Genomic DNA, 13,457 nt, shown 5'->3' with positions numbered 1-13,457 from the left:
AGTGAGTGAGCGGTTCTGATTGTATCCCTGATAAGAATTGTTTTGTACATCTCTTCTCCACTGGCACAACTGCCAGAACTACTGAACACCCCAGTTAGTATATCCATCATATCCTTCCATGTGTCCACCTACCTGTCACTATCTCTGCTACCCTTCCCTTTATATAATCAATATTCCTGTTACTCATCTCTGATACAGCTTCCACATGCCTGATGTGAGTTCTGCAAGCAGTCTCTTATATAGACTTACTCAGTTCTCTAGTATTTTGTGAAAAAGTCTGCCACTTGATTCACTGATGAATATGCTTATGTAATCATTCCACAAACTGCTACACAAGTATCTGTACATGTTGACCAATTCAGATCACAACTCACTGACAGCGTAATCACAGGACACTACATTTCTCCATAATGTGAAGTGCTCAGTTTTAAATTTCTAGACATTTAAAGCAATATACAAATGTGACATGTTTAAAAAGTTGAAGAAAGGATTTAATATTTGCTCACTTCTTATACGACAATGTACAGCAATGAGGTGTGTCACTTTAGTTTTACGTGGTGAGAGAAACTGATTCTCGAAAGAAATCACCGAACTGCTTCACAATTCATAGAAGTACAAATACAAATTCAGTTTAATTGTATAAGTTTGTTTGGATGAACAGAAAGTATTTCTGAAGCAGATTATAATAATTTTAGTTCATCATAAGAGAATACTTGTACTTAAGGTTGTTCATCTTCTAATGAATGACAGCAAACTGATACAGAAAATGGCTGTGTACTTCCATATAATTATCACAATGCACCATGCAAATCAGAAGGGTGACAAAGATTTTTTAAATTGTGCATGCATAGCGTCCAAGTCTTTAACAACTTTGAGTAGTATCACTAATATCATAAATCTTGACAGTATGTTACACAATGTTAGCACTATTAAAACTTAGCAACATTTCATTGAAGATGGAAGGTGTGTGGGAAAAGCAATAAGACTGACAACACTGCAAGTGATCTAGGAATGCTGTGTTGTTGTTCTTGTGTGGATTGGTGTAATCATACCTTCCAGATGCTCAGTCCAAATTACAGATCTGTATAGCTGTCACATTATCTTTGAGAGTGCTATCAGCAAAGTCGGGTTTTTTTTGTGTGCTATGAATATGGAACAGCACAGTTTAATGTGTGGAATGCAGAAATGTGACATTTGAAAAGTTGAAACAGGCCTAAGGGGAACATTTCTTATCAAGAGCACCCCTTTTTCACTGGCACAAATCATTTCTGGAAAGCTGAGAACAACTTGAAGATAAACTTCACTCAGTGAGACTTTCAGCTTCAAAGACTAACGAAAAGTCTAATATTTGTACACTCGTCAGAAATCAAATTGACGTTTAACAATAAGGATGGTGGGCAACTTGTTGAACACTTTCACCATACATCAAATTTTGACTGAAGTTTTGTACATGTAAAAGGTTTGCACCAAAATGGTGCTAAAAACTCCAATTCAGCAGAAGAAATATGTGCACTGATTTTTAGAGGCCTACCAATGACCACAAATGATACAGTTATGTGATCACAGGTGATGGATCCTAGATTTTGGTGTATGATCCTGAGACAAAGCAGCAAAGTGAGGAGTGGCACAGAGATTTCCACAACCCTTCTGTTGTGATTCACTAATCTTTCAAAGTGCCGCTGCGCAGTTACGCGCATCCTCCACATGCGGCGCTGTCTGCCAGCCATGCAGCACCAGCGCCACCTAAGCGGCCAGCCAGCCAGTGGCCGCTAGACTCGGACAATTGGCGACGAGGTAGTGAAATTTTCTTTTTCATGGTTGACCCACAGGTTTCCATGGCTAATTAAGTCAACTATTGCAAGGTCTCATTGAACAGCAAACACTTCTCACAAATGCGATTCGTAATTTTGTCATGGCATCCAATGCGGGGTGTCTCTTGTCATGGTCTCTCCCTCCTTTTCCTCCTTACGATAAGACGGCAGAAGACTGGTCTGATTACGAAAAACGTCTTCGACAACACTTCTTGGCATTTCATGTCTTGGACAACCAAACATATAAGTCTCTTTTCCTTTCATGAATTTCACCTCAAATGTATCGGTTGTTGTCGCAATTGTCTCCTTTGAAAGATCTTGCGTTTATGTCCTTTGCTGAAACGTGCTCACTTCCGTCTGTATATTTTCAAAAGCATACGCATATGGTAGCCTATCGTGTTGCCTTTTATCGTTGTCAAAAACAACCGAATCAATCCTATCATGCTTGGGCTGCTGAACTTCATGGCCTTAGTTGAAAGTGTTGATATTTTACTGACGTTCACAAAGAATCCTACGCCGATTCCATGGTACGGGATGCTATTATCTGGTCGGCGCCCGACAAGAAGTCAGGCAACGTGCCCTTCAGTTGGCAAATCCGACTCTAGATGAAGTCCTATCCATTGCTCAGTCTTTTGAAATTTTTCGCGCTGCATGAGCACAAATAGAGGCATAGGGTGACATCGGGGATGTACAATCTCTGTGAGCTGTTGACAAAGCATGCGGTGTGTCCCCACCAGCCGACATGGCCGCAGTATGCTCCCAAGTGCAGCTTCAGCCTAGCCGTAAACAAACCTCTAAGAAACTGCAGCAAACCCCACGGCAACTTCCTTCATGTACGCAGTGTTTTACAAAACATTCACGAGAGGATTGTCCACAGCGTTGGTCCGTGTGTCACAAATGCACAAAGAAGAGTCATGTGTCATCCGTTTGCAAATCTGACCGCATACATGATGTTCATGAATATGACGCTGATTCTGCTTCTTTGTTGTCTGTCAATAGTACTTCTTCCCTTTCAGGGAAGTTATTCCTCACTGTCCAAATACTGGGTCGGGATATTCGCATGCAGGTGGATATTGGTTCTGCTGCCACTATCATCAGTTCTCAGACGTATCTTCAGTTGGGTTCTCCAATCCTGCTACCTGTCACTAGGCAATTATGGACTTACAATAAACAGAAGATTTTTCTCTTGGGACAACTTGATGCTGAGGTATCTTACATCTGTAGTTTGCATTGTTCCCATATTTGTGGTCGACCATAGTAATGCGGAGAATCTTTTTGTTTTCGATGCCAGTCGTGTTTTTGGGTTCTCCATAGATGGATTCCTTGTCAATGACATTTTTTGTCCTTTTTTGTCCTAGGTTAGGCTGTGCAAACGACTTTGAAGCTCATATCACGCTCAAATCCACTGCTCAGCCTAAGTTTTTTCAGGCTTGGCCCATTCCTGTGGCCCTTCGTGATCGGGTCAAACGGGAGCTGGATCGTCTCACTGCTTCAGGGGTCCTGCTTCCTGTCACTTCCAGTAAGTGGTCCTCTCCTGTCATTGTCGTTGCTAAGCCCAATGGTGATATTAATCTCTGTGGCGATTTCAAAGCCACTGTAAATACTAAATGCCTCATCGACACTTACCCTAAGCCTCAACCTGAAGAACTGTTCACTAAACTTGCTGGAGGCCAGTATTTTTCTAAACTTGACCTGTTAGAAGCCTATCATCAGCTTCCCCACAATGCTGCTTCCCGGCAGTTTCTGGTCCTTAACATGCCTTTTGGCCTCTATCAATACGAACGATTGCCATTCGGGATTGCCAGCACCTCTGCTCTCTTTCAGCGATTCTTGGAACAATTATTGCTCACTGTCCCTGGGTGTATAAATTACATGGACTACATTGTTGTCAATGTCTCCACCACTGAAGAACATCTTCAGAATCTCTGCACACTTTTTGTGGTGTCACCACCAGACACCACACTTGCTGGGTGGTAGGCTTTAAATCGGCCGCAGTCCGTTAGTATATGTTGGACCGGCATGTTGCCACTATCAGTAATTGCAGACAGAGCGCCGCCACACAGCAGGTCTAGTCTAGAGAGATGCCCTAGCACACGCCGCAGTTGTACAGCCAACTTTGCTAGCATTTTCAGAGACGACAGTTTAGCATAGCCTTCAGCTGCATCATTCGCTACGACCTAACAAGGCGCCATATTCAGTTACTATGTCTTCTGAACAGATAATATTGTGACTCATGTACTGTCAAGAGCGATGTTCATCATTAATGGATTAAAGTTAAGTATGAAACTAATTACATCCGCTTTCTGAATTCTAATTCCTTGTCATGTTCCAGACCTCATGTCAGTATAGTTCTTCCCTCCTCACGGCAGCCTGCATGAGCTAAGATGCGTGCATTTCGGGCTCCTCTAGTAACAAGGTGTTGGCTCTTCTGCCAACACGACATTTTTACATGTCTTAGAGACTGCTGGCATTAAGTGTAATTTGCAGAAATCAAAATTTTTTTCCAGCCTCTATCACGTACTTGGGGTTTCAACTCTCTTGGTATGGTATTTGTCCACTTCAGCAAACTGTCGCTGCAATCGATGCCCTTCCCCCCCTACATCTGTTAAGGAACTGCAGGCCTTCTTGGGGAAAATAGCATACTATCACAGGTTTCTACCGTCTACTGCTTCGGTGGCTCAGCTGTTGCATTGTCTGTTGCATAAAAACATGCCTTTTCACTGGTCCGTGTCATGCGATGTGGCGTTCCAGAAATTGGAGACTATGCTGAAACAGGACCCGTGCCTGGCTACTTATCAACCTGGCCAACATCTTGTTCTTGCCATGGATGCCTCTCAATACAGAATTGGTGCAGTCCTTGCCCACCATTTTTCTGACGGTTCTGAACAACCCATTGCTTATGCCTCCAAAACGCTCACAGATGGCCAACAAAAGTATTCTCAAATTGAAAAAGAAGCTTTGGCCATTATTTATGCTCTTCATAAGTTTGGTGTTTTCCTCAATGGATCCTAATTTCATCATGTTACGGACCACAAACCACTTGTTTCCTTGTTTCATCCATCAACGTCACTTCCTGACAAGGCTGCACACCGCCTCCAGCGTTGGGCTCTCTACTTGTCTCGTTTCAATTATGAGATTCATTTCCGGCTGACAGCTCAACATGCAAATGCTGATGCACTGTCTCGCCTTCCCATGGGTCCTGATCTGGCATTCGATAGGGATGACCTCTTGTGTTTCCACCTGGATGTGCCCGAGCAGCGGGTTGTGGACGGGTTCCCCTTCACTGGGGACCGGCTGGTGGCTGGTGGCTGCTATGGGTTCTGACCCTACCCTCTCCCAGGTTTTACGCTGTATTCAGAAGGGTTGGCCAGATCATATGTCCGCTAAGACTTCTGATCGATTGCGGAACTACTACGCTTTGTGTTACCACCTCACACATAGGGATGGTGTTATCCTCCTTTCCACAAAAAATGCTTCACTGCGTGTTGTGGTACCTGCATCTTTGCATGCTTTGGTATTGCGTCTCCTTCACCAAGGGCACTGGGGTGTCTCTCGCACAAAATCTCTGGTGCGCTGTCATCTTCTTCTTCTTCTTCTTCTTCTTCTTCTTCTACTATTACAACTGCCCTTTTATGGACACCCAACAAGTGAAGGATTCAACAGATTCAGTGTTGCACAAACAGCTTCCATGAATTCAAACTGTCCCATCTGCCATCTTCAGTGTTCCCAAGGCAACAAGACCTGTATTTGGCAATTTTTCATGTCATAAAAGTCAAACTAACATTTCACAAATCGATGTTAGGCCTCTTAACTCCATCTGTCTGTGAAAACTAACTTCCAGTAACCAGTAACTCCATAATCAAAGAGTGTTTTGAAACAGCATAGATTTCTCTAATCTGTCAATAACTAGGCTTCTCTTATATATTTACACATTTAGCAACTTCCTGTATTACATTATAGTATTCTTTTCAGAAACTATTTTTGCTTCAACTGCAAAATTTAACAAAATGTATTTATGAGGTTTTCATTGCCTGCCACCAATATTTCATTTTTTCTTTGTATATTATCTTTCCAGCTCAAGATATTTGTTCTTCAAATCCTAGAAGAACAGCTTGTGATGGGATGGATGCTCTGCCATACACAATCACTGTGCAGCAGCTTTGATGGAAGCAGGAACTACTCCATAGCAGGTACAAAATAAAGTATAGGGTTGTAGATACAGAGCTACTGAAGGAATCACGTTTCACTCTCAAAAGTTTGGAACATGAAACCTTGAAATGACTGTTTCCATTGTTGTTGTTGTTGTTGTTGTTGTTGTTGTTGTTCCTGTCTTCAAGACTAGTTTGATGCAGCTCTCCTTGTAAGTCCAATCTGTGCAAGCCTCTTCATATCTGCGAAACTACCACATACTTGCATCTGAACCCTTTTCTTTACCGAAGCCTTAATCTCCCTCTGTCATATTTACACCTCACATTGCCCTGCATTACCAAACTGACAATTCCTTGATAGCTTTCATTGGGTCCTTTCAACTGAACCCATCTTTCAACGAAGTTATTCAATAAATTTTCTTTTTACCCAGTTCATTTCATTATCTGCTAATTTGTTATTTGGTCAACACCATTCTTACATAGACATCAAAAGCTTTTATTCTCTTGTCGTCTGAAATGCTGATCACACACATCATTTACTACAGTAAAATAATTTTAGAAACGTTCCTCTCATTTAAACTGAAATTGGATGTTAACCTGCCCTCTTTTTCATAAACTGCTATTGCCAGTCTGCATTTAATTGCCCTTCTGCTTTGAAAACCATTTCACTGCCCAAATAGCAAAATTCACAATACTTGTAGCGTCTCATTTCCTAACATAATTCCCTGATTTAATTTGCCTCTATACCATTACATTGTTTTGCTTTGTTGATATTCATCTTCTCAACATACTGTCCACTGCACTCAAGTGAAAGCCTTGGGTCAATGACGTCATGTAGATTCAGTACTTCTCTATTTCTGAAATGCATAAGACTCTGTACACTTATGGTTATTATCAAAAGTAGGACCATTGGAGAGTAAGGAAAAATTTATGACTGGGCTGAGGATTCTTTGATAGGAAGCACACAGCTAGTGTGCTAACTCTGGCATAGAGTTATTGACAGATGTAGAAGTGAAATCTGGTGTGTACTAGGAAAATGTGTCAGGACTGTCGTCATTTTTATTGTACATTTGTGGCCTCATCTACATTATTAACCTCTGGCTTCTTGTGGATGATACAGTTATCTGTAATGAAGTATTGTCCAAGAGAAGCTGCCCAAACATTCAGTCAGACCTTTAGAATATTTAAAAGTGGTATATAGCTTGGCTACTTGTTTTTAAATGTTTGCAATGTGAAATTGTGCACTTCACAAAACAAAAATATGTACTACTATATAACTGTAGTACCATGAGTGACAATCAGAATCTGTGGAGATAAATGGATGTACCGATACAAAATATGAGGGTGATTGAAAGTGAAGACTTAGAAGTTCAACAAAATTTCGGAAAGTTGTGCTCTGGGGTTGGTAGGTGGCAGTAGTGTTCCTTGGGGTTCAGAACGACAGACAGAAGACAGCACCATCCACAACAATATGGCTGCTTCCCTGTCAACATGCACTGCAAATGAGCAAGACTGCGATGCATTGTTTCTGTAGTGTGGTATCAAAATTCATAACAGAAAGACAGTGCAGTATGATGGTTTGCGTTTGTCATTGCACCAAGGGTATGAGTGGTGTAGGACGTTTGAAAGTGGTCTAATTTCTGTTAAGGATGCCCCAAGACCAGTGCAGGCTCACTGTGTAGTAACGCATGAGAACACTGAGTTAGAGGAGCAGCTTGCAAAAGATAATAGACGCCTGACTCAGAACAAAATAGCTACAAGTTTGAAGATTAATACTGCTTCAGCACAGAATATTGTTCACAATGTACTGCAGTTCGATAAGATGTTTTTGAGTTGGATACCATGTCAGCTGACTGTCGAATCGAAAGAGCATCATGTCAGTGGCTGTGAAGGTGCATTTCTGAGAAAAATTGTTACAATCAATGAGACTTGGGTCCACTTTCACCAATGAGAAATGAAAAATTCAAGCGACGAATGGCAACACACCTCATTTCCGAAACCAAAAATATCAACACTCAGGTGTTTGCTGGAAAAGTCATGCTCATTCTCTACTGGAATGCAAATGGAATAATTCTGGAGCATTATGTAGGTTGTGGAGTGATGGTAACTAGAACTACTTATTCAGAAATGCTGAGAAATCAGTAGTAAATGATGAGGACTCTTGACTTTAAGAATACTGCTACAGCAAGACAATGCCAAATTGCACACAGTCCTTAAGAGATTGAGATTATTCAGGAAATTAAATTTGAATGTCTGATACATCTTCTTCATTCACCAGACCACACTCCTAGAGAATCACCTGTTAAATGCACACTCACAAGCAACGGTACATAAGCATTTCAGAAGTGATAAAGAGGTGAAAAACACAGTGCACGACTGGCTACACACATGACCAAAATAATTCTTTCATCTTGGTATCTATGCACATCCAAATTTGTGGAATACATGCATTCAGCATCAGGGAGACTACATTGAAAAATGACATGCAAGTGTTTTGTCCACTGTTCCAATTAAAAATATTACTACACTTTTAAGATTTTCATTTGAATCACCCTCTTAGAACAATGACAGAGTCTCAATCATATGTAAAGTAGGTTGACAGAATGAGGTTCATTGGCAGATAATGAGGGAAATGCAGTCAGTCTATGAATGACGCTGCATACATTGTGTGGGAACTGTGACAAATAATTGACATATACAGAAAAGGGAAGCATGAATGGTCACAGATTTGTTTGACCTCTGGGAGAGTGCCATGAATATTCAGAAAGTACTTAACTGATAAATGCTTTAATATTGACAAAAACTCCCCTGTGAAAACCTACTTATTATGTTGGTAGAATGAGCTTCAAGTGATAAATCTAGGAATATACTACAACCCACTATGTACCATTTCCACAGCAGTCACAAAGATGAGGTTAGACTAATTCAGTGTGTAAACAGGATTTAAACAATCATTCTTCCCACTATACATATATGAATGGAATGCACGAAAACTGCAACAACGTGCAGTGGAAAATATCTTCTGCCATCCACTGCACAGTGGTTTGCACACCATAAAAGTAACTGTAGAATGAATAAAACTGTAGATCAACTACCTTCCTGTCCCACTCTCTTCTTGACCACAACCGTCTTTTATGTCATTAAGCTCTTGTAACTGCAGTCTGATTTCTGAAGTCATAAATAACTTTTCACTCACTGCATGTCACACCCACTACCTTGGAAATTTCAATAAGGGTTGTAAAGACAATATTATTAAAAGCTTTCTCTGAATCTACAAATGTTTGGAACACATGTTTGCCTTTCTTCAAGCCCTTCTAGGGTAAGTGGTTAGTTTGGTATTGTTGTTCCAGAACTGACACTATTGCTCTCCAAGATATAGTTGTAATGCTTTTTCCATGTAAGAAATTCATTCTTTATTTTGTAGCCATAGCTTATCAGGCTCACAGTTCAGTATTATTCACGTGTCAGCACCTACCTACTTTGAAACTGGAATTTTTACATGCTTCCTGACGCACAAGGATATTTTGCCCATCTCATATCCGGCACTTGAGGATCAATAATTCTTTCGTTGCTGAATCTCCCACTGATGTCCGTACTTCAGATGTAGTGTCACCTACTCAATGGACATTATTTCCTCTTAGGCTTTTCAGTGCTCCATCATACTCCCTTTGCATTATCATATCTCTCATCTCATCTTCACCTACTATTTCTATTGCTGTAATATTGTCCTCAAGTATGTTTCCCTTTATACAAATTCTCTATATTTTCTTTCCACCTTTCAGCTTCCCCTTCTTTGTTTGGTACTGGCCAGCTATCAGAGCTCTAGATATTCCTTCAGCTGCTTCTCTTTTCTCCAATGGTCTCTAATTTTCCCCATAGAAGCAACTCATCTTTATCCAAATTATGCATGGCTCTAAGGCCTAGGCCTAGGCCTAGCCATTGTCTTGCAGCCATTTGTGCTTACCCATTTCACAATTTGTCAATTTTATTTTCTAGATATCTGTATTCACTTCTGACTGCCTCATTTGCTTCATATTTTATATTTTCTCCTTTCGTTAATCAAATCTCTCTCTTTTTTTTTTTACATGTGTGACATTCTGCTGCTTTCCCTATTTTATCTCTCAAACCTAACTCTTCATCATTTACTGTATTAATTTCCCTGGTTTAGTTCAATGTTGCCTGACACTCCTTCAAACTCTCAAAGATCTCTGGTTTATACAATGTATCCAAGTCCCACCTACTGAATTTCGTACTTTCCCCCACATGAGACACATGAAACTAGTACCTTTTGTCTGCTTACATAATCCCTGTAACACCAAAGATACATTTGCTAACAGCTTACTCACTTCCTGTGAGGGTTCATGATCCACAAGAGTAAACTGCAGCACTGGGAGTGGGCAGGTACAGTTTGCCTAATGTCTGCAGTGGAAGGACAGCAAAGCAACGTCAAGATGCTTCAAGTGTGCATTTTAGTTCATTTATTCTCATGCTAATTACATTCAGCAGATGCTATTTTATTGTCAACAGAATATTAGCGCCATGTAGCACAAAAATACTCTTTCCACTGCTTTGTTGCACAAGTTTCACATGTGTGCTATACATTACACTGGATTTGTATCTTGTAGAAATGTTTATTCAACTGCAAACATTCTGCAGTAATTCTTTATCAGTTTTGGAACATTTTGATATTTTTGACTGTTAATATGTGAATTAGCTGTAACAACAACAACACCAACAACAAAGGAATAATGACTTTATTGATGGAAAAATAAGTAAATATTTATCCTTAGTGACAAGAGATAAGATGTCATGAGCTGGAGAAGCCATTTGACTTTGATGGAAATCTACAAAAGCCTGACAAAATGTCAAGCGATGATGAGACTTTTGTCCAACCTACTGCCCTAAGATCTGTAATTTTTGTTGTAACTGCAACCGAGACGGACACGGGGTTGAAATGACGGAAAGTGCAGTGGAATACCTGAAGAGGACACGACTATTTTACCTACAGAATATTTTATCAACAGGCTGCCCTATCATTAAGTCATGCAGTAGACCTGAATGCTCACTGGAAAAGTGTTGGCTCTAATTTCCCCTTGCTTTCAGAAACTTGCAGTATCAGAATTCCAAGGGAATGCAGGCTGATTTTACAAGACCACATCATTCAATCATGCTGACTGCTGTTCCTGCAACTACTTGATGGCACTGTCCTCATTCAGCAACCCACCTAAGTCACACAGCCTAGGCAAGGACCATGGTTAGTGGCATGGGGGACCTTCAGTGACCACTGTAGCAGAACATAATTAATGATTTCTCATGAAGAGACAAATTCTGGTCATATGGTAATGACAACAGTGGCAACATAGTTAGCACACATACATTAATGGATTACACAGAAATGATATTTGAGGGTATAGTCCAGTCACCAAAGGAAAAATAGGGGAAAATTTGTGCACTCACAAAATTTCCTACAATGCTAGAAGAGTGTGTTTATAAACAGCATCTATACTAAAAATTCCCACCAGTGATGGTGGGGGGTACTGAAAAGTTTACTTTCCTATATTCTTCTTACATAACTCTACTTCTAGTGAACATACATTCCAAAAAAAAAAACCTACATTAAATTTGCTAAAAACAAATGTCCTTTTCATTTTTGTCTAGGATTAACAGTTTCCACATAGTGGGGGATGGAAAAGTTCCAGATAATTGATGTTAGTAAGGTATTTTATTTATTTTCAGCAGAATCACTTTATGGAACAACCGTAACTGTTTTCAGACTTGAAAGGCCATCTTCAGATGCCGCAAAGGATGACAAAAAAATCTTAAACTAAGACCTGAAACAGGTGCAATTATCTTCAGTTGATTTACTTGTGAACTCAGTACAATGTTCTGATGGTAAAAAATTAATGTTTATCTCTAAATGAAGTGGATTTTGGAACAAATATTTACAATGTGCCATCAAAGTGCAGTGGAGCATATTAACCCCTTCACTGCTAGATATGTGCCCTCTGCATTCTGTGCAAAGACAACATTTGTTTTGGCTGTACTGCTCACCAGATGCTGATGCCTGATGCCCGTGCTGAGAGACGGCATTCTGGCTAATATGAAATTCTTATGCCATCTTTCAAAAAAAAAAAACACACAGACTTTTGTACATCTCACAGTCTGACATCTTCACTCCATGAAGACGTGTGTTCCTTTTCATTTTCTATCATACTTACTGTGCTGCAACAAATTCACAGAATTTTAAAGCATTCACAGATGTAAAAATACATGGCATAAGCTTTCTTGCACAACTGGTTTTAGCTCATACATTGTAGTGAATGAAATGCAGATAAGATACTGAAATCTTATTTAAAACTCAGTGGAGAGCTGTATATCTTTTTGTTACCTAGTTATCAAGTTTTATACCCAGAAGACTGTCGCACACGATGGGCCCACTCGTGTCCTCGTACATCGTGAATCGTGTGGTCCTAATAGACATCTTGTCTCAAATGATTTCAGATATTATTGAAACAAGGTTTTTGCAAATGATATCGCACAATGAGGCACATTGTTGTACAATAAATAATTTTAACACTCTTATTTTCTGAGATACAGAAGTAGCTCAACCACAACAGTGAGGCAAGAGCAGTGTAGGAGACATTCAGAGATCCACAGCACTGTAGGAGAACCTGAGTGGTGTACGTACACACATCCATCGGAACTAGGAAATGACATTGCAGGATGTGTATATGTGCCGACAGCAGCGAAAAGGTTAAGGGAAATATATCGTGTTCCGGGGGTGTAACAGGGTGGAGGCAGAGAAGTGGGAAGGCGGTAGTGTGAGAAGAAGTATGCTGCCGGACTGTGAGCATGCAGTTCACACATTTGCAGGACTTCAGATTTAAGGTCAAGCACGTGATTCCCTAGTCTAGGTACCCAACTACATCACAAGAAGCAAGTACAGGTCGTCTCACTGAGCTGTATCTACACTCCACAGCTATCCCTACAAATCACCAGTGACACTGTGCAGAGGTGTCCACGATTATTTAATTTCCACAAAGTGCATTGGCACTACACAGTACACACAAATGAGTTTGTCAATAGCAGCACAAAAAATGCTACTCTCAGGATCCACGTAAATTGCTGCACACTGTTCTGTTGATTCTCCTTCATCCTGTGCAGCACGTGCTGCTCTTTTAAGTTTACATACTTTCCCAGCATTTCCTGTCCTGTTCTCTTAAGCATAATTGCTGGTACTCACAGAATGAGCTGAAAACAGTAATCTGCTGTAATGTGTTGTTGGAATTATGTCAACATACATTAAGTTCTACATCACCTGGGTGACCTGATGCAGGCAAGAATTTCAACTTCTGGACCTCGTCATTTGGTCAGAAAGTTAAGGCCAGTGTGATGCATTCGACACCCCTCACACTGCAGAAAGTATTCCAGGCAGTGAAAGGAGCCACAAAATTGACACTGTCTAATAAGTATAGATGGCACATTACACTTTGTGCAG

At 40.4% G+C, this 13,457-nt stretch overlaps 1 long non-coding RNA gene across 1 annotated transcript in view; it reads left to right on the top strand.

The window, feature by feature from the left end:
* Positions 1 to 13,457, top strand: part of LOC126481663 (uncharacterized) — a 775,701-nt gene that overhangs the window by 534,953 nt on the left and 227,291 nt on the right. The window contains exon 2 of the long non-coding RNA XR_007587609.1: positions 5,887 to 6,001. This is a non-coding gene — a long non-coding RNA (uncharacterized LOC126481663). The remainder of the gene's footprint in view (positions 1 to 5,886; positions 6,002 to 13,457) is intronic.

Source organism: Schistocerca serialis, chromosome 5, assembly GCF_023864345.2.
Source record: "Schistocerca serialis cubense isolate TAMUIC-IGC-003099 chromosome 5, iqSchSeri2.2, whole genome shotgun sequence".
Lineage (NCBI taxonomy): Eukaryota > Metazoa > Arthropoda > Insecta > Orthoptera > Acrididae > Schistocerca > Schistocerca serialis.
The sequence above is the reverse complement of the archived record's forward strand: the minus strand, read 5'-3'. Positions and strand labels throughout refer to the sequence as shown.